This window comes from Nomia melanderi, chromosome 4 (assembly GCF_051020985.1).
Source record: "Nomia melanderi isolate GNS246 chromosome 4, iyNomMela1, whole genome shotgun sequence".
NCBI lineage: Eukaryota > Metazoa > Arthropoda > Insecta > Hymenoptera > Halictidae > Nomia > Nomia melanderi.
In genome coordinates this window covers 5,811,404-5,836,599 of record NC_135002.1, presented here as the reverse complement: position 1 = coordinate 5,836,599, position 25,196 = coordinate 5,811,404, and the positions used below count along the sequence as shown (strand labels likewise).

The following is a 25,196-nucleotide window of genomic DNA, read 5'->3' as shown; positions in this document are numbered from 1 at the left end:
CCGGATTCTACGTATTGCAACGATATCGTCGTCGATAGAATGAATTATTAGTTGTGACAGTTTTCTCGTCTTCGACGTATAGAAACTACAGAATACTCGAATCTATGAGACTGTACCGCTTGGGGACTGGACAAAAGACGGTGATCTCGAACTTTCTTCGTTACCTTCGTCTGTAATCGATGGAAAACAGATCGAACGCTGTTTTCCATGGACTGGCGCAGTGATTCTATTATATAGACCGGAGACTTATGAACCGTAGTGTACCCGGGGCGCACTAACGGGGGACAGAAGCCCATAGGTTCGACGGGAAGAGGAAAGGCGCGTCGTTCGAGAGCCCAGGGCTGTAAATCTGCCAGCCGGACACCCGTACCGCGGGTACTTTCGAGAAAATATCACCGTCGTCTCGCGGACCCGATGAAGTCAGCACCGGGCGAGCGAGTCCGCGTCGCGATGATTTCTCAATTTTCCATGGAATTCCTTCCGGGATTCCCTATCAGGCGCTCGCATCGTATAAATCTTCCCCAGCATCCGGGTAAATAATTAACCGCTGTCGCGTGTCGGTGTCGAAACGTGGGAAGACGTTCGTCTAATCCGTCTTTCGCTTGTCCGTGACATTCCATCAGCGAATACCTTCTACCTACTTCAATGCGATACAAAAACATCGATGTAAACTTCGCGAACGGTTGCTTCGTTCGAACACAGCTCTCCCTCCGTAACGTCGCGCGACTCGAAAGGTTCAGCAGAATGCTCGAGCGTAAGCCTGCTGGATACCTCACGAGACAATGATAGGAACGCTAATAAGACCGCGACGTTAAGGGGGGAATCTATCAACACCTCAGTAGCTTTCTTCGTCTCGACATTAAACACGCATTACTAAAAACGAATCATTAAATTATCAATCGGGGGAGCGTTTACTATGTCTACCGTCGAAAACTTTTGAACGATATTGTACACGGTAAAAGCAAGCGGCTCCGCAACCTTCAGGCCCATAGACATCTCCGCTCGTTTCTCTTTCGATCTGGCCAGTGAAACGCACCGAGTTTCGCGATCTCCCGGTTAAAGATTCCTCGCCGAGAGGGAAAGGAGCGGTCTGCGATCGGCGATCGACCGAGGGAAGACGGCTATAAATCAGTCGATCCGGCGTGCGCGCGCGCGCGCGTTCCCCCGTGCCTTCTTTCATCGTGCTCTCGCGATCTCGGAGCGTCGCGGCTTATTAAGCTTATAGAGCCGTCAGCTGTCCAGGGACGTCTGTTACTTTTGCCCAGCTATCACTCGGAACGCGTCCCTCCCTCGTCCGTCGCATTAACTAATCGGCCGGCTCGATCGGGACTACGCCGAACCTTTTTTCCCCGTCTCTCCCTCCGCGAACCCTTCCGTCTTCGCTTCTCTCTCTCTCTCCTTCCATCTTCGGCCGCGTTCCGATGTCTGCTCGTGACGCAACCAAGGGCTTATCGTTTCTTATCGAGGCGCACCTCGCTATTCGCTGTACCACGAAAACCGCTCGGAAATTGGGTCACGAACTCTACGGACGAGTGACTCAGAGCTCGAGGCCGTATTTCAACGGATTTAACCCTTCGCGAGCTAAAGTTTACCCGGATTATCGTCCCGACACTTGCGCCGACGTCTTATGAACGCGGTAAATTGTTTCGATTTAGTAATGTACTCAGCCGATCCGCTGATACCCGTGCATCCTCGCGATGAGAATTATCGTGCGATCACGCCGAACCTCGGAATCGAGTTGTGCTTTTGTATCGATGATAATTCGTAATGTGCATCAATGCATCGTCGAATAACGATATTTAATGAGTTACTTAATAATTGTTCAATTGAAGAATTATGTAACCGAATTATTAGCATTCGCTTCTAACATCTAAGTTAGCTTAGCTACGAAAGAATATTACACAAAACTTTCAAAATTCATCAATATGGACGCGTTATTTGCATGTCAGTCGCTGCGGCTGGTCGTCCACTGTGACCAAAAAAGTACCCGAAGATTTAATACCATTCTTAGGGTTTAAAAAAATAATCGCAAAGAAATTAAAATATCCATTGCTTCATTCGCTTTAAGTAACTTTTTGAGCAACTTCAATTTACTTCACTTAATTTGTATATTACTTAATTGACTTAATTTGTACATTTGTACATTTGTACATTATTCCTTCAATAGGTGGTAATTAAATATAAAGAAGAAAATCGAAAATTGATAATAGGAACAAATTCATTTTGGCAATTTTAACGTAAAGTAAAAGAAAAATGCAGACAGCGTAAATTTACGCCTTTCGTACATATTGATAGACTCGCGAGAGCGTATATACACGCCTTTAGCAAAGGGTTAACAATCCGAAAACGTGTCCGTCGGATGAATCGCGGCACGAACCTCCGAAACGTTCCATCAACGAGCAGGAACGCGGCTGGCAGGTTCACGTAACGGCCGCGTAAAAACCGGAAGAGCCGAAACGCGCCGCGGCGCTCGGAAAACCGTAAACTGTTTACGACGGCGAGCCGATATCCAGCTCGCGCCCGGTACATATCAAGCGGCGCCGAGATTGAATCTCCGACTAGTTTTTTTTTCCGGGCGGGTAGATCATCAGCGATCGGTTTACCGGACGCGGAAGCTCGTTCCGCGCGGAACGGAGACGCGCGCGGCCTCTCGTTAATATTTCATTTCGCCTGTCGCTTTTAATTGCGCGCGCGAATGGGGTAATTCGACGAGCAACCGGGGCTGAAGCGCTCGCAGCCGCGAAACCGTTCGTTACCGAAGAGTTCGCCGCCGGTTCACGCGAACGAGCGAGCGCGAGCGGTTCGCCGGGCGACGGGAATTTTAAATTGACCAACTTCCCGCGCCTCGGATTGACAGCCATCGCCGTCGCGCCAGCCGCCGGCGCGATACAATTCGACAAGTTTTAATTAAAAGGCCCAGGGAAATTCGGAACAGCCACCCCGCCGCCGGCTCGAGGTCTCGTTAGCTCGGTTCGCGGATTACAAAAGCAAATTTAAGCTCGACCGACGCGACGTGCTTAACGTCGATCCCGGTTTCAATTGTTTGCGCCGCGCCGCCGAAGCATCGATTACGCGGCCCGACTGATTCCCGGAGATTCGCTATTGTTTTTTCACGTGAACGCGATTAGCGATTCTTAACCGGTCGAGTGCCGAGGAGCGATATAGCGCTCTTCTCGTGTTATTAACCCTCTGTAGGCCCGTGTGACTTTGACGTCACACGTCGATGTACTGGGTTAAATTGATTTATTTAATTTTTTAGTGAGAACTGACGAATGCCATTAAATAATTGATCAACTTTCTTATACACAGGAGTTTACGTTCAACGTCATTGTAACTTCGAAGCTACGAGATACATTCGTTTGAATAAAATTATTAGAACTATTGAATACACTGATCATCTCTGTTCGTATTTTGATATTTATTAATGTCATACTGCATCAATTTTGTTATAATCACGAAATAAAATTCGGCTCACAGAGGGTTTAAATATTTCATATTATAACTGGTGCAATATTGGAGCCTACAGAGTTCAAAGGGTTGAACTATTACTAGATAATGTTTGAAAAATTCGATATCCGTCATATTGACGGGTTCCGTAAGCCTAGTGTTAACCCTTCGCACTTGATAGGTGACTCTCAGGCACCATTTCATTCGATAGAACAAAATTACAAATTGTTATATATAATATTAAGTTTCGTGTAATGCATCAATATGTGAAATATTTCTCTGAAGTAGCTTTGTTTTCTAATTTACGTATGTTTTCGCATTAGTTCCTTTCAAATGATGTCGTCTACGTCTTATAGAAGTGTGTTGAATGTTTCTGGTGAAAAGCTTCCGAGTGCAAAGGGTTAACCCTTTCGCTACTATAGCTGACTATAGTCACGAAACGACAACCGCACACGATTTTCTTACTATATTCTTCAAGAAATAAATCGAAGTAAATTTATTTGAATAGATGTTATTTTTTGATATCTTTTTGTAACACAATATTTGTACTCTCATTAGATAAGTACTCTTATTAATTTTGTTGTATACACCCAATCACATCCGCATTTTTGGTAAATATCCACGAAAGTTGTTTAGCATCCAAACGGTTAATCCCGTGAAACATTCGTTTCTCGTTTTCTTGGTTTCCGACGTGCGTTAGATTGACATTGATCGGCATTCGGAGCTTTCCATGGATATTTTGGAATCGTTTGACGGTTCAGTCCGACAGTCGTCGAGTCTTTGAGGGATGAAGTGCGATTACAGCTTTGTTCTCGAGTTAACGAGTAAAAATCGCTGCGAAGGACGAGGATGCATCAATAGCGACGCGGTTGCGGCAGGTCACGGCGACAGTGATGCATCATATGAAGGACAGAACCGGAGATCCGAGTTACGCGGGATTATTCCGATGTGTTCGATGTGTCCAATGTGTAAGTCCTTTATGTCTTCAATCCCAAATTATCCTAACAAGGGCGTGCTTAACCCATTTGCGAGCCTTCACCACCATAAACGTCTCAATTGCATCAGAATAAAGATACGAAACGTATAAAAAAGTAAAAACCTATTGTAAACCTAGTGTCAAAAATGTATCAATACAATCATCGACGCTCGCGTTTTCAGTAGCTGAAATTCAGCCGGCGTTCGATGTGTAGAAAGTATCCTTCCATCGAGCCACACGATCGAGCGAGACATTTGTCGCGAGTACCATTCGAAAGCCACGAAACCCGAGCAGCCAATCGAAGCTATCTCCGATCCGCTGAGCCGCCGACAGCCACCGGCAAACACGGCGCGCGGGTATTGCGCGTTCGCGCGGCGATCTTCGATTCCCGGCGCGGCCCGCGAGCAAATCGGTTCGCGGAAAACGATCGGCCACCTGATTTTGTTTTCATTAGCCCCGGCCGGCGCGTATCTTCGGGATCAATCGGCAGGAATGAAGATTGATGGGGCCGGCTCTAACGGGAGTTCATAGAACGGCGGCCGGTAAAGGTTTCGAAGTATCCCATCAATTGAAATAGTTTAAATCGACTTAACGGCGCGGAATTTATAGAGTGTTCGTAGAACGGCGCGCGTTACGATCGGCCCGGCCAGCCCACAGGATAGACTTTAATCTCGTAAGAGGTGACGGGAAATCGATGCGCCTAATGATTCCGGCGACGGCGCGCGTATCAACATCGGGCCCCCGGTCCGATCCTGCTTAATTAAGAGAAACCAATAAACCCGCTCGCGCTACGAGCGTCGTAACGTTCGATTCCCCGGCAGCCGGTTGCCCGGTTGAAACTTAATTAACGCTCGATAATATCCGTCCTCTTCACCCAGTTTTATTTCGTGCCCGTTTCAACGGCGTCGCCGGCAGCCGATCGACTTCGGCTTAAGTCGGCCACGTAAACTGTAACGAACACGAACGAAGGGGAACTGCAAATTGTTTTACGATCCGCCCCGAGGCCTCGGGCTTTCTCGTTCACGCGATCGCGGAGGCGAACCGTTTTCTGACGATCGACGCGAATCGCGGCGATCTTGATTTCGGGCTGTTGGCGCTGATGCTTTTGATTGTTTAGATGGAGAGGTTTGGTGAGAAGCAAATTCGTTTTTATAATTCTGTTCTGTTGCGGTGATTTTATCTTTGAGAATTGGAAATGATTTTGAGATGATTGAGAAGAGTTGTTTATTGAAAGCTTTTAAAGTTTGACGTTAAGGGATGATACGACTGGGAAAACTCGATCGCAGCTTACTTCGCGCAATCATTGGAAATGTTTTTTGTCGAAAAATATTTACAGTCATCCCTCGTAATGCTATCTGGTAGGTTTCCGAACGGTTCTTTCCATTCCGATATCGAATATCGATTGTTCATCTTGTGTATGTAACGAGATTCGCGCACGGGGAGATTGGAAAGTTCACCGGGACGTTTTGATTCAGTGTAAACGGAATTCCCGAGCGCGGGAAATTTGAATTACGGACAACGCTCTTTTTGAATGGGGTTTCGACGTGTCAGAGGAAGCGGGACGCTGGAAAATCATCGAGGATAACGTCCGATCGATATAAACTTCCGGGAGGTTTATTCTTTTCCAAGGAACAATCCCGCGAACGCGCGATCCGGCTAAATATTCTCGATCCGGTCGGGACGAACAAAAAATTCCCCGTCTTTCATCCGGGATCCGGCCGTGAATCGTCGGGATTTCCAGGGGATGTCACCGGGACCGGCGAATATCACGTTCCGGCCTGATTTTATTCGTTCGAACAACAAAGGACGGGATCGCAAACACCTGTGAAACGATTCCAGCGGCGATTAAGCGGCCTCCCGCGACGCGCGAGCGCGGAATTCACCGTGGAAAATAATCATTCGCGGTAGGATTAGGGACAGCCTTGTTTCTTTTGTTTTATAGCGTGCTGCGATCCGATTGCCAGCGATAAAACTCGACCGGATTAAATGGAACTAAAAGGATCACATTCTGCCTGGACGCAAGTAAAAAGAGTGAAATAAACTGTAATTAATTGATTGAAATAAATTGCATAAATTGCCAGGGTGTTGCGAGATCCTAAAATTCTTTATTAAGGAAATTAACATTAGGTGACATCGACCTTCGATATGAAGTAACGTAAAATAATGGAATTAGAAATAGGAATAGTAGAATACTGAAATAGAATTAATGATAGGGTTGGAAACAGTAGAATATTAAAATAATAGAATTAAAGACAGAATTGGAAATAACAGAATATTGAAATAACAGAATTAGAAATAGAATTAGAAATAATAAAGTGTTAAAATAATAGAATTGGTAATACCAGAACAAAGTTGTAATAATACGATTGTAAACGTTTTATTTTCTGTATTTTTATTAATTTTAGTTAATTAAAGTATATATTAATCTTAATTGGAAATAATAGAATATTAAAATAACACAACTAGAAGTAGAATTAGAAATAATAAAATGTTAAAATAATAGAATTAGTAATACCAGAACAAAGTTGTAATAATACGATTGTAAACGTTCTATTTTCTGTATTTTTATTAGTTTTAATTAATTAAATTATATATTAATCTTAATTGGAAATAATAGAATATTAAAATAATATAACTAGAAATAGAATTAGAAATAATAAAGTATTAAAAGTTGTAATAACACGATCGTAAACGTTTCTTTCTCAACGATACGTCTTTCCCGAAAATGATTCTCTTCGTTTTGTCTCGTTCGGCATGTACCTCGGTGTCTCGCACAGAATGAATAAACCATTTTTGCAACCAGCGAGCCGAACCTTAGTCAATTTAGCGTTAAGGAGCGCGCGACACGCCAACCCTGCCACGCGGAATCGATATTTCAACGGATACCGGGACATCGCGGATCCCCGCGCATTGTTCCCAACCGAATTTCCACCGTTGAGCGGGTTCTCGTTAAAGGTTTGGGATTTCTTGGAACGCGTCCAACGACTTCCGGTTCCCAGGTGCATTCGCCGTGCCGCACCGCCTCTATTTGCATGGAACGAGCACATCCGCGGCCCGGAAAACTCGCCGCGCAACGCGATATGTATTCGAAAATAGTTTAACCCTTCCCGTCCTCAACTCTTTTCATCCCGACTCTCGACCTGCTCGTGGATGGCACTTTGAAACGGTTCTTCGGGCGTTTCTGGTTCGGCGATTTCGTTTCGAGCGGCCGCCATCTTGTCGGCACCCGAGCGATGGACCGTCTAAGCGGTTCTCTTACTCTGAATGGAAAAATCGATTTTTTTTAGAATTTCCTTTAATCTTCACTTCCCTCCGTGCGCAACCTCAAAGGGATTTTATGTATTTCACGTCTTTTCATAGAATTCTTTCTCGCATAAAGGAAATTTCGGTATTAAAAGCCATGAAATTTAACGGTTGGTTTATACTTTAACCCTCTGCGGACGAAGATTCTTTAAAGAACGCAAAACCTTCAGCAGATTCGGCCAAATTATATATCGGATGCTTAAATAATAGAGAAAAAGGAAACTATGCACTGATCTCTTGCTGTTTGAGTTATTAAATCATTCGTCCGCAACTCAATATTCGAAATATGAAAGTTTGATCCCGGCAAAACGTCGACATTCGTCCGCAACGGGTTAACATTGAAATCTAAGTGAAACGTAGATTGCCGTGGGCACCGAATATTTTACATTCCAACAAGGATACTTCTAAAACAAATGTCTTAAGCGGTAAAGCAATTATTGAGCATTTCGTGGTTGAAAATTCGCGAACTCTTCCGCAGGCGCTGATCCTGCGGGTGACAGTAAACTCGGAGATCTTGGACCGGAGTTTTTCAATGAGCGCTCGGGACAGATGCGCGAAACTATTCGGAGATTTGCATCCGAATGCAGGCCGTTGCTAATCAATGCAATCTCATTCGCCGTTCTCGGATTCACAGAACCGGAGAAACAGTGGAGCTCCGATGCGGCGCGCGACGACGCTCGCGTCGGTGAAACCCGACATTTAACGTTGTCCGAATCGGTCCGCGAACCTCTGTTATTATCGTATCTGTATTAGACGGAAAAGCGCGGAAAAGCGTATCGGAGGCATCGAGACGCAGGCGAGAGGGAACAAAAGGAAAAGGAGCCAAGAAAAAGGTGAAACGATTGGAACGAAAAGGGAAGTGAAAATGAAAAGGAAAACGTGCCGCTTGTTTCACTTATCTTCAGCCGTGAATTCGCAATTCATTCGGAACGTGACATCGCCTTTCCCGCGAAGGTTCATTAACCCGCATTCATTAGCAACGCGATATACAAAATTACAACATAATCATCTACATTAACCAACCAACCGGTTAACTAAAAACTTTCCAAATCCAATCTCAGATTAGTCCAATGAAAATACGAACTATAAAATTCTAACGCTATACAGTGTGGTAACAAAACGCCCATCAATTTTTTCAACAGAGGAGACAAAGAACGAAAGGGTTGAATGGAGAGGAAGATTTTTTTTTCTCTACTGACATTCCTGTGGCACTTTCAAAGGAGATCCGGAGCTTTTCTCCGGGGCGAAAGGACGAGTTAGGAGGAACGCGAGTCGTCGCCGGGTAGGACAATGCGCGTGACGCAATTTCCTGTCGGGCCGCGGCGTGCCGGCTCGGAATAATTAAACGGCACATTGTAATCCGCGATGACAGTCGCCCGTTCTCCCGACAGACGGGTCTCGTCTGTCAAATTCCAGCCGGCTGAATCAGGCCAGATTAAGTTTCCACCGCGTAGACGGTTTCGCGTGCGTAGGCAACGGGTCAGGCAGGGGATTAAGTGTCCGCGCGCCGCGATTTCTCTGTGTTCCACGTGCACCGACTTCGGACGTGTCACCGACCGAACAGAGATTTCGCCGGTTAACGAAATCTACCAGAGAAATAACTAACCCAGCAATTTTCCGCGGGACGCGCGGAGATAGGAAGCTTCTAGAATTTGAAATTTTCGCGAGAACATCGCGACAGATGAAACTGAGAAATTATGCATTCGATGAAGCGATTTCATTGTTATGTGAGTGGGATATTTATTGAAGGTATTCATCCAGAGAATGTACTTATAAAGAGTTTTCAGTTAGAACTGTAAGCTCCACTATGACACCATTTGTACTATTAACCCTTTGCGGACGAAGATTCTCGGAAATATACAAAATGAATAAATTTCGGACTACCCTGAGATTACTGGATCTTCTATGCATCCAAATTTTGTGACACACTGCGTACCGGCTGATTTTCAGAAAACTGAATTGTGCGAACAATTTTCACCGAGGTCAACTTATATCACTATACATAGAGAAACTCAGATATCATGTTGTTATGTAATATATTTTAAATAGATAATCAATTCGAATTAAATTATATATTTTTTCAATTCCGTGGTAATTAGCGAAGTTGCATGGCTAAGTGTCTTTATATAAAAACGAGATTTCTCATCAGTGCTTTATGTATCACTTATTCTTTCTATAGCAAAGATACAAAGGAAGAATTATCAATTCTTTGATATGAAAATTCTTATATCACCCTATTATCTAGTTACTAACGTTAAAGAAAATTTGTACTCGAAATCAATTATCTTCATCATAATTATTTTCTTGTAATTTGAAAGAAGGAAAATAACGAAATCCGAGAGATGTTACGATATAACATTTTTCATTTGTGCTAGGGATACTATAAAAACGGCTTGGAGTTGTTGATAGATCATCTACATTACAAAATCATCTGGAGTGCTAAGGGTTAATATTTCTGTTTCTATTTCACGATGTTCTAACAGGTTCACTCGCGCCGGTTCTTCGCGATAAGCAAAATTCGCGGGGAAGAATCTACTCGACCGCAAAAGCGGAAATCTCGCGCGAGTTATCGCGCTATTAACAAATCGATGGAGAATGGATGGCGCTGTTGATATTCTTCCAGCTCGGCGAATTAATCTCCCGGAACCGGAATCGATATTAATGGTCCCACGATATACATAATGGGTTCGAGAATTAATTCCGAACCATCCGATTCGAATAATGACACTCCTACGGGGGAACGTAGATAAATGCCCGGAACCCTGGGAGTAATAGTGTAATCATCGCGATGGAAATATGGGTCACTTTATGAGTCATAACGTGACAGGTTGATTTATCTACTTACTGTTCGAACTGCACGAATTCGAACTTACAGTGACCGATAATTGTCGTAGCATGTGAATAGCTCTTGTAACCTTCGTATTCTAATTTCTTCTGCTTCGTTAACTTTCCAACAATATAAACATTTAACCGTTTGGATGCTAAACAACTTTTGTGGATATTTACCAAAAACGGAAGCGATTGAGTGTGTATGCAAAGAAATAAGAGTACTTCTCTAATGAGATCGCAAATATTGTGTTATTACAAAAAAATTCATAAATAAATTTACTTTGATTTAGTTCTTGAAGAATATAGCAGGAAAATTATAATTGATACTCATTAACAGAAGCGCCTCCGCGCTCTCCGCAATTTTGGCACACACGAAGAGCGCTATATCCTCAGCACTCACATGGTTAAATATATAATTATCACAATCCTGCACCATCCATACTTACACGAACCACACAATACCGAGAAATATTTATTCAAGTAGTATTCAAAGCGAAAAGAAATATTTCGGCTGAGCTGTCCCACTTCTTAGCAATTTTTCTATCTCGAAAGCAATAGAAAACAGATATTTGACAATTTGCTCTATCTCTGCTCCAAACTTGAAAGCGTGCAACATAATTTTTTGCGTTTGGCTTCCCGTAAGCTAAATTGTAATACGTCTCGCCTTGATCATAATTATTCGTCTGTTTTATTCTGTCTTAACCTTTTACCTCTTGAACGTCGTGGAATATTATTTGATCTTATTCTTGCTTTTAAAATACTAAATGGTCTCTTTTGCTGTCTGAGATCTTATCCAAATTTTATTTAAATACACCTCGGTCATCTCTGAGATACCATCTGATATTACGTACTGAAACTCATGGGACGGTTCACGGCCAGTTCAATTGCCTAAATAGAATTTTTATTAACACGTTGAAGGCCGCACGATTTCACAGAGGAAAGTACGCCGAATGAAAGAGATATAATATTCAATCATTTGATCGAATTGCATTATTATTCCACGTTCATCCAGTTGAATGTCACTGTATTATGTAGCATTATTTATAATATAGAAATGTTTTCATATAATCGCTGTTTCATTGAGTGAACTACAGTAATTCGATTTGGTCGGGGTCACCGGTGACCCCAAGGCAGTCGACGCGTTAATGTCAATAGATTTTCCTCTCAATTTTTCTTCCTCCCTTATTACTTTTACTCCTACATTCTCTATAATCTGTCTCTTTGTAGTCTATTGTCTTTTGTGTACCAAAGGGTTGAAACCCTTGTACTAAATACATAAATAAATCTGAACGAGCTCGTCGCAGTTATCCTAGAATCGAAAAACACACCAAAAACCTACGCGTGATTCACTGGAAATTAGCTCGCTGCCTAATTCCACCGCGCGTAATTCTATTTTCGCACGCTCGAAATCCAAGTTCCCAATGAGGTTCGTTGAATGGCCAGCTCCAGCGCGTTCCGCTTTGTTCCTCTGCGCGGTGCGTGCAACGCAGCCGGATATCGATAGTCTTATCGGGCGAATTCTCGACCCGGCAGCCCCTCCTCGCGCGGTCCGATTATAATCGATGCACCGGCCGTGTCGGGGAAAGAGTTTCGGGACCGAAAGTCGACCGGAAATGGCGGCGCGACGAAAATTTCACGGGCCTCGGGAGGGATTGGCCCCTGAGAGCGAGGACAATGAATCTCGGGAGCACGGGCCACGGGGAGACGAGCCTCGAGAAATGTTACAGTAATTTGAAAACGGAAATGGAATACGCCGGAGACAAAGACGCGCCGGGCAAAGAGGTTCTGGAGAGGGACGGGAGCGAAATGTTGGATGTCGGGGCGGGGTCCTTGGTAATCTTGTAAAAGACGTTTGGAAGGGGCGACGAATTAACACTAAAACTACCGAGCACTCCGATTGACTTTTTAAAATTTCGCTATAGAAACTTCAAGGGGGCATCTGTTCAGATTTTAACCCTTTGCACTCCGGAGGCGCCAATAATTGATTTGACACAGCTAAATTGTAAAGTTTGAGATTTAATATTCAACTTTGTATAATGCGTTAATGTGAAATGTTGAAAGAAAATAGTTTACCTCAATGTACGCGCGACTTCTTGTCAAATCAATTTTGGAGAATGTCAACTGCAGCTCGTTAGGAAGTACTGAGTATTTCCAGTGAAGATTTGTGGAGTGCGAAGGGTTAATTGATTTGCAATTCAATTTGCGTAGTGCTGAATGAATTTCTTTAATAATTTCTCAGAGAAGCATTCGTTACCTAATAATTGCAAAAAGAAGGCATCAGGTCATTTGACCCCTCTGGTTGTTTTAGCGTTAATGGTGATACGAAAAATTATGACGTAATTGTCCTTTCTTATAGAGTAAAGGGGATTAGCTGTAGAAATGGCATCTGTTGATTTTCATTAAGCCTTCGTGTGAAGTAGTTGGTACAAGAACGTTTAACGCCTATGTTCTTTCGGCGATCATCGTAATTGAAGTGGAAATGGATCATAAAATTGATGTTTTATGAGAAATCTGACTATTTCGAGAACTATTGTAGTTTACCTAAGTCTATTTATCGTGTTCGATAGGTTTAAATCTAAAAACATCTATAATCTAAACAATAGGAGTTATTAACACGTTGAATGTCGCGCGATTTCACAGAACAAAACGCGCAAAATGGAAAAAATATAATATTAAATCATTCGAGTGAATTGCATTATCATCGTACGTTGATTTAGTTGAATGTCACCACATTGAGTAGCATTATTTATAATACAGAAATGTTTTCACATAATCATCGTTTAATTTAATTGGCATTCAACGTGTTAATCAGTTGTGTTTGACGAGCACACGAAACGGCAAAGTTTATTGTTGCAACGTGTACTCGTGAAAAACAGCTCCAACTTGTAGCGATGCATTTTACCCCTTAGTACTCTATATAGTTTTGTGACACGTCAGCAACTCCTACCAATTTTGATAGTAGTCCTATTAAAAATTAATAATGTTATAACATTTCTTAGACATAATCTTAAGACATAATCTTAATAATCTTAAGGTAGTTTTCTTAAAATTCATTGAAATATTTAATATTAGAACTGTTGCAATATTGGAGCCTACAGAGTTCAAGGGGTTAAGTATACTTTGCGAAGAGGTCGCAACAGCTAATTAGGGACTAAGATGAATCAATTCCCAGATTGATTCCATAAGACGTTCCGCGCGTATGAACTTCACGGCGAATGGCCACGATCCCGTTGATCACTCGAGAAGAAATCCGTGTCCAATGCTTTTGACGAACGCGCTAATTCCGGCGTTAATTATCGCCGTTGGGAATCCACTCAGCGCCGGGAAAGGAAGATCGAACGAGCGATTCCGCGCGAGAAGATGGAACGGAATGGGAGGGAATTAAACGAAATCGCCGTTCGATCCGGCGGCTGACGAGGAAACTCGCGATAGAGAAAGATTCGACGAGGAGCTCGTCCCGCGAGCGCTCGCGGAACCGTGAAACGCGGATCGAACGCCGGGACACGCGGAACGCTGCGATAGCCTGGCGACAAACTGATTAATTAACATTTGACCGTTTCGCTAATTTGATTTCGCGGCCGATGGGAGCGCGTGCCGCGATGGCGCAATTTACTCGATTAAATTAGCGTATTATCGGCCGTTTCGATCGATTCCGGCCGCGCGGTCGGATTTCGGCTCGTCGACCCCGCGGAATTCGAGCGATCGGCTACGCCGTGATCACCGGCAGCCCGTCGGCGAATCGTTCGGGCCCTATTTCTATTCACTCTCGAATCGTCGGTGAATTAGAGATTATTCCATCGGGTTTTTACGAAACTTCTATGTTTGAAGTTTTAAATTTGGAAATTTACCTTTTTCTTATGGTGATATGAAGAGTCTACAATGTGTACGAGGCAAATCGGTCTTTGATCACTTCGACATATTTGATGATTTAGAAATTTGACCGGATTTATACGAAACTTCAGTGTTTGAAGCTTTAAATTTGGAAATTTACCTTTCTCTTATGGTGATATGAAGAGTCTACAATGTGTACGAGGCAAATCCGTGGCGAGGTCACGTAGAAATCTTCGATGATTTAGAGATTTGACCGGATTTATACGAAACTTCAGTGTTTCAAGTTTTAAATTTGGAAATTTACCTTTTTCTTATGGTAATATGAAGAGTCTATAATGTGTACGAGGCAAATCTGTCTTCGATCACTTCGACATATTTGATGAATTAGAGATTTGACCGCGTTTCTGTGAAGCTTGAGCATCCGAAGCTTTAAACTTGGAAACATGTACTTTTCGTAAGGTAACAGAGAGTCTACAACCTATAAAACCTAAATGTTTTCAATCACTTCGAACTATTTGAATTAGAGACCATTATACCCGAAGGTTGCTATGGAACTTAAAAACTTGAAAATTTCAACTTTAAAATTGATGTTTCTTTATAACAAATGAATAACCTACGCGTAGAAGCGAAGCCTATTTCTAATCGCTTCGAAACATTCAGTGAACCGGAGATTATCAGACGCGAGAGCTGCCGTGGAACAAAGTTGGCTGAACCGAAGGAAGAACTGAATGAAGATTTATTTGTCTCTTACAGCAGCACATGGTTTATAACGCGTGGAAGCGGAACGCTGTTCAACAACACCGAGATAGCGCATCGAGGAATGTTTACGCAATCGAATTTCACGAAGTCTTAAACACGTGGATCCGCGGGCCGCATCAACGCTCTGACGCACGTAATTTGTTCAAGCTCGTTACCCTCGTTACCCAACGGGCTCAATAAAGTTACGCGTTTGTTTGCCGAGGAATTAGAAGCGACGTCGTAAAGATAAAATCTGCCGAAGCTCCTGCAGCCCGATAACAGCCGAAATCCACTCTTTGTCTCTCCGACGAACAACGCAGCCTTCCCAACGAAAGAAACCGAGAAAAATGGAGAGGAACTGGCTGGAAACGACGAGAGGAATGGAAACGACGGAACAATAATCGTAAAGCGACGAGCTGCTTCTTTCTGCGAGACCCGCGGGTACATTGTACGCGATCAAACGCGTTTTCCGTGACGGTGCGCGCCGTCCGCGGACGAATCCGCGCAAAGGTGCGTTTTCTCGTACGCGTCACGCAGCTGCGTTTCGCAATTTATATTCCATTCCTTGTAATTTCGTATACGCGAGCCTACACGCGTCGTGTCCGTACGATGCGATTTCACGCGTCCCTCCCTCTCTTTCGCTTGGAAAGAAAGAAAGAAACGTAATACGTAAGTACACGGGTCGGATAATTTGCTATAAACACGCTTGTGCGTTCGTGTCTACGCGTCGAGGCCGACATACATAATTAGGAGTAGATTACTCGAAACGTCGGAACCTTGAGACCCAAGAATGCTTCAAGTTTTAACACGTTTTCCACCAATATAATTTACGAATAATAAAACATACAGCCAACTACTCTATGAAACATACACCTTCGTAACATTTACAAAGTTGTAGCCATCTATTCGACGCCAAAATGTCTGAGGCAAAAAGAACACTATCGACACCAGTGAGCCTTATAGTACAGATTGGACGCATCCATGGGACTCACCGATAAATCCTACGGTAACACGTTAAGAAACTTCTCTTATGCATTCTCAGACAAAAATCAAAATCGCTCGGATAAACTCCCGAATCATTCGCATCGCGAATTACTGTCCGATAACAATCTAAATTGTCTACGTGTACCGCGATGTTTCTTTCGTATATATACAGTAACTCGCGCGAGGAGCAGAATATAAATCGCACAAAAGAACCGACACGATTCACACGAGAAAACGCAGCCGCGCACGCCTGCGAATGAACGTCGAGCCGCTCCCGTTCCGTTGAAGGGAGGCTGACCTTAAAAGTCCCGATGAAAAGAGGCCGAAGGTGTCGCCGGCGGGTGAACGCGTCCGAAGCGGGAAGTAATCGCGCGAAAAATTGCGGGCGGCGCGAGAAAGACGGAGGGAACGGAATTAAATCGCGAGCAGGAGAACCGCCCCCCCGGTCCCGGCTATTTCGACCCCCTCCGCCGATTCGTCGGATATCTCCGTTGTGTTTCGGCCGGGAAAAATGTTCCAGCCGCGCTGGCATTACAATTAACGCGACACGGGAAAGTGGGTCGGGCCACGGTAATTGCGTCGCATTCATCGCCCCCCGTCCGTCCCCTTTCGACAACTCGGGCACTCGGGCTTCATCGAATATCGTTTTTACTCGCGCCCCGTCCGCCATCGTGTCGGCACTTCTCTTTTTGCGCGGCGACACCGTTCTCCAACGATGTCCACTTCTTTTTCTTCATTTCTCTTCCGCTCGCGCCTTCGTCCTGTTCATTTCCCTCCTCCCCTTTACGTTTGTTCCCCGGCCCGGCTCTTCTCAATATTTCAGCGGTCCCCGTCCCGTCGGCCATCTTTTTTCGTACCGCCTTCCTTCCCGCACTCCGTCCGAACACGTTCGCTCGATTTTCCTCGCCCCCTCGATACTTCAGAGGTTTATGGACACAACGAAAACGTGTTTGCCGTGGATTTTAACGAGTCCAGAGGAGAATCAACGCGAGAAATGGAACGCGCGATGATTTAGAGCAGGATTCGGGGCCGGGACGAACCGCGACGGTGCGAAAGGGAAATCTGAATGGAGATTAATCGAGTTTGCGTCTTTGTTCGCGGCTTGACCGCCTCGTGTATTATAATTCCCGGAAACGAGGTCGGGTGTAATGTTCTTCGAGCTGTTGGAGCAATTAACTCTAATGGCGTCCTCGGACTGCGCGAGTCGAATTGAAATTTCAATTCCCGTGTTCCGCGTGAACAAACGTCGTACTTCTGATGCACTCGGATCGAACGAAATATAAAGTGGCGAATTCCTTCTCGAATCTAGCATTCACCTCCGACTTACCGAGAACATGGATATTCTCGTGGAACGCGAACGAAATTTCTATCTAAATCATTGTTTATACCTGCCAGGTTGATATCAAAGAATCCTTTATACAATGCACTAAAGATACCACGCCTCGAAAGAGATATCCAAAGTCAACGGCCATAAAAATAATCGAGTTTAACTTCCAAGCTTAATCCCTCGCAAATGAAATTTATCGCGGAAGAGTCCGAATGCCGGGGAACCGCAGCAACAATGTAATTAAAAGCAATATTAATGCCACGCCAAAGTTTCGCGACAACGACGAACACGAGCTCCGCGGCGCGGAATAATCGTGTTTCATCGGAGAAGGCCGGCCGAGCAAAAATGGCGGCCGTGTCCCGCGAGCGGGGCGGCGCACAATCGCGGATTTGCATCCGGGCGTAATCAACGTTAATGGGTCCGCGTCGGTGGCGGTCGCCGGCCGTAATTCGTCTCTATTAGTCCCCGGGAAACCGGTCACTCAAGATTTACGGGAGCGAATCGTCGTCGATCGGCCGCCGGAATCTGTTCGTTACACCTGGCAATTCGGTCTATCGATCACCGACGCGCGCGCGGCGTTCCGGGCTAATGCATCGCGAGAAACTCGGCCGGACGATGAATCGTCCCACCGCGTTGCGACTCGATCCCGGCCGCGTTTTCTCGTTTCCTCGGTCTCCTTGCGTCCTGCGAGAATTCGTTTTCACAATGCAACAACGTGTCCTTATTCCTTCTGAATGGGAACGTTCAAATGTGATTTATGGCTAACCTTCGGGAGAGCGAATGGATCATTCAGATTAATGTGAATTATTACGTAGCATAATTGTCGTGCATTATTAGGTTTGAAATATGAATATTTTAGAGAACACGATTATTATCACGCGATGATTATCGCAGGAAAGTTACTTCAGACTGTTATGTACTTACAATAATCAGTAACTGGTGATACCGATTATTTCAATGCGAACACTTTCGTAGATCCACGAAATTCCCATGAAAAATCGCGACTGAAGCACGATTATTTTAGATTATAATATTTACAATGAAGAATTTCTACTGTTCTAATCTCATTTATTCCAATGTGATCACTGTCCCAGACATACAAAAGAAACACGCACACCTTTATCCCCGACATCTTTATCCCCGAAACATACTTCTGTTTAGAACTAGACGACGTTAAAGTACTTCGCGGTCCTTCGAACTTTTCATACCATCCCGGATGTTTGTCCAGAAGGCAATGGCCCGTTTTTCTCCTGCGAAAGTTACGCGAGGCGTTCCGAAGTCCGGCGCTTCACGTTTCACGGGTCATTTTCTCGAAACAAAAGTCACCGTAAGTCTTCCCCCCGGAAAGCCGGAGTTTCTTTAGATCGCGGAGAGTTCGTGGTACGGTCCGAGTATTTTTCAAAACCGCAGAAGCGTATCGTACGGTTTCATTGGGTCCACGAGCGTACGGACGGATGGCCGAGTTTCGTCCGCCGGGCCGGCCGGACCGCCATTTTGTCGCAGGGAGCGAGAAAGTCGAATCCCGAGGCCGCGTCAGCGTATTTCCGGTTGATGGGAACGGACCAGCTGGGAGGGATCGTCTCGCGGATACTTTTATCACGATGAGAAGCAGAACCTGGCTTCCTTGACGAAAAGACCTTATCTGATTTCTGGACCGGTGGCTCCTCGGAGTCAAACGATGTTTCATCGTCCGGAGGGACCGGATCTCTGCTCCGTCTGAGATCTCGTGGGGGAGCGGTAATTCTTCGCGGAGCAACGTAGCGACTTTCTCCCGACTCGTTAAGATACGTATCAACTGGTAAATTGATATTCGCTTGATGGAAAAGGGACTGTACTTGTCTAGAAAAATGGGATCGCTGATTCGAGTTACAGCTATGGAGAAACGTCCTCTATCCTCTTTTCTTGCTACCCAATCCTTCTTTCACTATCCGAGACACTAAGAAAACATTTCATTCCTTCAATATCAATCTTTTGCGGACGAATGTCGACGTTTCTCCAAGATCAGACTTTCATGTTTGGAGTATCAAGTCGCGAACAAATGATTTACTCAAACAGCAGGAAAGTGCATAGTTTCCTTATCCTCTATTGTCTAAGCATTCGACATCTAATTCAGCAGAATCTACAAAAGGTTTTGTATACTTTAGAGAATCTTCAGAGGTAACCTTTTGCGGACGAAGATTCTCTAAACTATACAAAACCTTTCACAGATTCTGCCAAATCACACATCGAGTGCCTAAATAACATGGAATAAGGAAATTATGTACTGGTTTCTCGCTGTTTGAGTAGTTGAATCATTTGTTTGAAACTTAGTATTACAAACATGAAAGTTTCATCTCGGTAAAGTGTCGACATTCGTCCGCAAAGGGTTAATAGAAGATCCGCTTCTATTAATTCATTCTCAAGCTCAGAATCGCCTAACTAATCGCCTCTCCACCAAGAGACAATTCCCAATTGAACATTCGAAAGAACTACCGAACCTGTTGATCTCCAAGCACTCGGAACGATCTTCCCAATTCTCTGTTACTCCGAACTCCATGCCTAATTCTCCTAAACGTCTACATCTCCCAGGTCAACAATCCCGGCGGATGACGGAAGTCGAAGCAGCGGAGGGATCGGCACGGCGTCTTTTAATCGCGGTCCGCCGATCAGCCGGGCACGAGGACCGGGCAGCGTTTACGGTCGTGCGTTCAACGAGCCACGATCGTATTAACTCGATCCCGCCGGCACGTAATGGAAGCTCGATTAAAAGCGAACGGAATATAAATTGAAGGGCGACTATAGGCGCAGGGCGAGGGGCACAGCTCGTGAGCCAGCAGCTCCGCTCCTCAGGTATCGGCGATCTCGTTTAATCCTGACCGAGCGCGGCGACGCTTAGAATATGAGAAGCCGGACGCGGACCACCCGCGACCGGTCCAGCTCTCCGCTATCTCGCCACGATGATCGAGAGAAAGAAAAAGAGCGAGGGGGAGTGGGGCCAGCGACAAAACGACGAACAAAACGGCGGAGGGTCGGCCGGACAGGCTCCGCAGAGGCCCGTGACCCTGGCTCCGTTTCATTCCGCGCCGCCACGACCCGGTTCTTCCTCTCTTCCGTCCCGGATTGACCTCAGACCCGTTGTCCCAGCCTGGGACAAAAGCCGGGGCCTTATCGGGCTCCGGGCACCGTGCCCTCGCGTTTAATTGGACCCGGCGACCGCTCGCGCCGGTATTATGCGCTTCTATTGCGGATTTCTGGTTGCGGCTTCGCCCTGGGATTCGTGGATTTCAGCTTTTCTTGTGGAATTTGGGATTGGTGTCATTGTGCTTGGTAGTTTCTGTTGCGTTTAGTGTGATTGTAATGTTGACACGTTGAATGCCATGCCGGTGAACGTTCCACCATGTTTACCCGACCAAATCGAATCGCTATAATTCATTGAATTAAACGGTGACTGAAAATATTTTTATCTTATAAATGATGTCGCCTAATGCAGTGACAATCGACAAGATAAATGTAACAATAACGCAATTTAATTCAATAGTTCAATATTATAGCTTTTTTAGGTTCATGTATTTTGCTTCGTGAAATCGCGTGACATTCAACGTGTTAACGTTTGAAAGTGGTGGAACATGGAGTGGTTGCAGTGGAATTGGATATTGAAGCTACGTCGATGTGGTTCACTTCCTTGGTATCTTGAAATTACTGTTTTAGATTTGAATGTGCTTCATTGATTATCGAAGCGGCGGAGTGTGCTTCAATAATTATTCAAGTCTTTATGTTGTGCTAGTTTTTAATTACCTTTGAAGTGTCTACTTCGAACTGTACGCGATAATATTCCTCGGATTGTTACTTTTTCCATGTTTCTCGCGACGAGTTCGAGCAATGAATTGTAATTGGAAGAAGGGAAGCTATTCGCTTGAATCAATTGTGCGAATTTCGCATTTCGGAGCGCACGAGCGTGTAAGAACAATTATTCGCGCAATTCCGCTGCGAATGTATTTCGGTTTCAGGGATGGTGTGGGATCCTTAATTCCATCGGCGAGAGCGGAAGTCGAGCAGAAGGGATGACCGTCCTGCGCCGACCGTTTCGGAATTAGACCGTGATTGGCAGATAGAAGCCTCGCCGATGCAACCCAGGTATGGCCGATCGATCGGCCGCGCCGACGACGACGGCGAGTCCTTCAATGGACAAGGACGGGCTTTTCCCTACCGTCGATTTCGCCTATTCGACGTCGGTTCCGCTCGATCACGCTCTTAGACTCGTGCATTCGCTTGGGTTCGTTTGAATGGACACGGGATCGACGGCGCTGCATAGGAAACCGTATCGATGGTGTTGATAGAACCTTCTTGCGGAAAATAAGGCGAAGGCGAGCCACGACTTTAGTTTTTGTGAAAAAAGGGAGCTAGATGTTGGTCGAAGGTAACACGATTTAGAATAGAATTTGAAATGAACTTCGAAGATATTTTTGATAATTTTGAAGAATTTGGTAATTTGGTAGTTCGGTAGTTTGGTAATTTGGTAATTTGGTAGTTTGGTAATTTGATAAATTGGTAATTTGGTAATATCAGTAAAACGAGAAGTGATTCATTTCTGCAGAGTTCCTCTATTCATTTGCGAGGAGAAGTTATGAGATTTTATATCCCGCAATTATTGGTTCGGATGCATTGTCTGTCGAGAGAATCGCATTAAATGGGCGCTCGTAAAGGGAAATATAAATCAATGACTAGCCTAGACCGAGCGATGCGGTTTCCGTGATGCAGTTTATCAAATGTACCACCACAGAGTACCACTTGTCGCTTCCAGCTAAACCGGCCAACTATTTTGACAGTTGGGAAGCCAAGGATTACTCTCAGTCATTAAAGCAGTGCTCGAAACCTTTACAATAATACACATGTCATTAGTATGTATCCTCGAATGCGGTATCAAATTGCATCTAGTTAAATCAAGCCTCATTACCCTACGAGTTCACTCATTTCGACAACTTTCCACCGCATTCCAAACTACGCGCTCCTAACGTTACACTCCTCATCTTAGACGAACAATCCTAAAACCCCGCGCAACAGCTAACCGAGCACAGCTCCAAAACAAATCAACAACCTATCCTAACTCTCCTAACATCCCAATCCGCACGGAAGCGTCCCGAATGATTCGCTTTCCCGATAGCAAAGAGGAAGAAGTGAAAAAAGGGAACTAATCAACGGTCTGAAAGGGCGCGCAATTCCGTTTGAAACCGGCTCCTCATCCCCGACGCGCGTCGGATCGACCGCAGAAACCAGTCAAAACCTGCATCCGCCGGCGTACATCCACCAATCATCAAAACCGAACGATTTTTACCTCCGAAAGTTCGAGAACGATCGATCCGAGCCACGGAGAGCAAGAAACCGAGAGCGCAGCCGGCTTGTGCAGGATCGACGATTACCTGTCGGTATTTCTCCCTTCCCTCCCGGGTGTTCGGTTTGTGTCGAGCAAGGACCGGCGAAGAAGAGGACGCCGATGGGAAGGCGAGGGAGCGAGAGAGAATCGGCACCGGCGCGGCGGCGAGGGGGACACGCACGAAAAAGGGGCCGATTCCCCGTGGAAAGAGACCGGGGTATCATTAGTGTAATGACGGAGCTCGCGTAGACGTCCGTCGAAAGAGCGGGACGCGAACATTCCACGGAATCCCTCCTCGCGCCAGTCCTCGGTCCCCGCTTCGCCGTGCTTCTTCGTCTTCGTCTTCGTCTTCGTCGTGGCCGCCGTTCGGACTTCACCGCTAGCTTTATCCTCGCGTTATTAAGCCTATAATGCTCGCGGAAGGAGAAAGAGAGAGATCGCCCGAGACGCAAAAAGGCTAATCACCGGACCTCGCGATCGCGCTCGTCGACCCTGAAGACGCTGCTCTGCTGCCTCTCGCGAGCCGCGTTCCGCCGGAGCTGCCTCCTTCCTTTCGAGGAACTTCGCTTCGGGATTCTAGCGCTCGAAATCGTTTGTTGGTTTTGCGTGAGCTTCTGGGCTGATCGGGAATAGGCACTAATGGGATTTTGGGACTTCCTCGGGGTACGGAGTTCCGAGTAGGCTTGCGTGCTGAGAAGTGCCAGTGGGATTTCTCGGATTTCTTCGGTGTACAGACTTTTCTGTAGGCTCGCGTGATGGATGGAGATAGGTAATAGGATTTTTGGCTGTTGTAGACACTTGTAGGCTCTGATGAGATTCTTGGTTGCTTTAGATATCTTTGCTGTCGCTGTGGGGATCGGCGCAGATGGGATCTTTGTTTTAGTTGTAGAAACTCGCTCGGAGGGAGGCTACGCGATTAGAGAATATTTCGAATCAGGCGTTAACAGGAGATTCACGGACATTCTACACTTTATTCCATCGCTTCCAGAAGCATGTTCGTTCATATAGGTCGAAGCAACTGGTTTCAAAAACGGAGAATTACAATGTGTACTCGCATAATTGCATCGATAAAAGCTCACTTAAATTCTTAGGAGATAACGCTTAAAAAATTCAGTATCCGTGAAAAGGACCGTGAATCTAGTGTCAAGGCGTCGTCTTTGAGACTAGGGTTGCTAGACCTATTCAAACACGTCCTGCAGAGTGCTGCATTCTTAAGGCAGCCTATACACCGTCCTAAATAATTCCCACTGTATTCTTCCCTCGTCCCGTTCCCTTTTTGTTGAATTTTTCAAGATGTCCGTGCGACTGTTACGAGTATGCAGCGGCCGGAAATTGCGCGACAGCTATTATGAACGTCGGATCCTTTCTTTCGAGGGACAGACTGTAACGGCGAGGATTGTCGCGGCGATCGGTGCGCTAAAAGGGAAAGAGGTGATTTCGCAGGAATGCTTTGGCGTCGAGCGAGCGCCGGGTTCGTCCGGCCGGATACTTTTTGCCACGGGAATTCCGCTTTCCGCGGCGGAACCGCAATCACGGGGAATTTCCCCGGTCCCCATCGATCCGGGCTACGTAGGACGCCTCCGCCTCGAGGAAGTTTGCGTTCCCGCGCGTAGCCGAGCGTGTTTCCCGGATTGTTTGGCGGCGTCCCCAATTATTTCGCCGGCTGCCGGTTATTTGGACAGCGGAGCCGCGAACTCGCGCTTCGTCTATCGATTGCCACAGGTTGCCGGAGTTTCACCGGAAAGGAGTTTACGCAAACGATCGTTCGTTGTTCGATGTTCGATTTGATCGAATAAGAGCTGGAATTCAATGCATCATCTGCCGGCAGTTATTTAGACGGTTCGTCGGAGATCAACGCTGGAACTGCCGAGCACTTGAACCGTGTTTCGAACGTTTCTTTATGAAAGGTGTAAGCGTGAATTTATTAAGATTTCAGTTGGCTTATATTTCAGTTTATTGCTGAATCAGCCTCGTTAACCAGTTAACACGTTGAATGTCGTGGGTAAATTCAGTTACTGCGATTTCCTCAACTAAACGATGATTATTTGAAAACATTCCTATATTGTAAGCGATGACATGCAACAAAACAAACCTGCGATAATAACAACGCGACTCAATTGAATAATTTAATATTGTTATTTCCTTTCGCATATTTTGCAGATTAAAATCGTGTGGCATTCAACGTGTTAACTGTGTTCGACGAGTATACACGTCATCGTGAAGCTTGACATGATACTAATTCTTTCATGAATTCTTTATTTTGTCACGTAAACATGTAATTCTTGTTTATTTCGCTTTGATCTTTCATTGAAATCTACTCTACGTGCATTCGTCCTGCGTTCGACGAGTACACGCTCCATTTTTCGATTTTATTCGGAGAATCAGAGGTTTTTCCAACTAAATTCCACAGT

The 25,196-nt window shown here is 45.2% G+C and overlaps 1 protein-coding gene across 1 annotated transcript in view; it reads right to left on the bottom strand.

Moving 5' to 3' along the window:
• Positions 1 to 25,196, bottom strand: part of LOC116435128 (interleukin-1 receptor accessory protein-like 1-B) — a 227,531-nt gene that overhangs the window by 19,457 nt on the left and 182,878 nt on the right. The gene's annotated exons all lie outside the window — the stretch shown is intronic.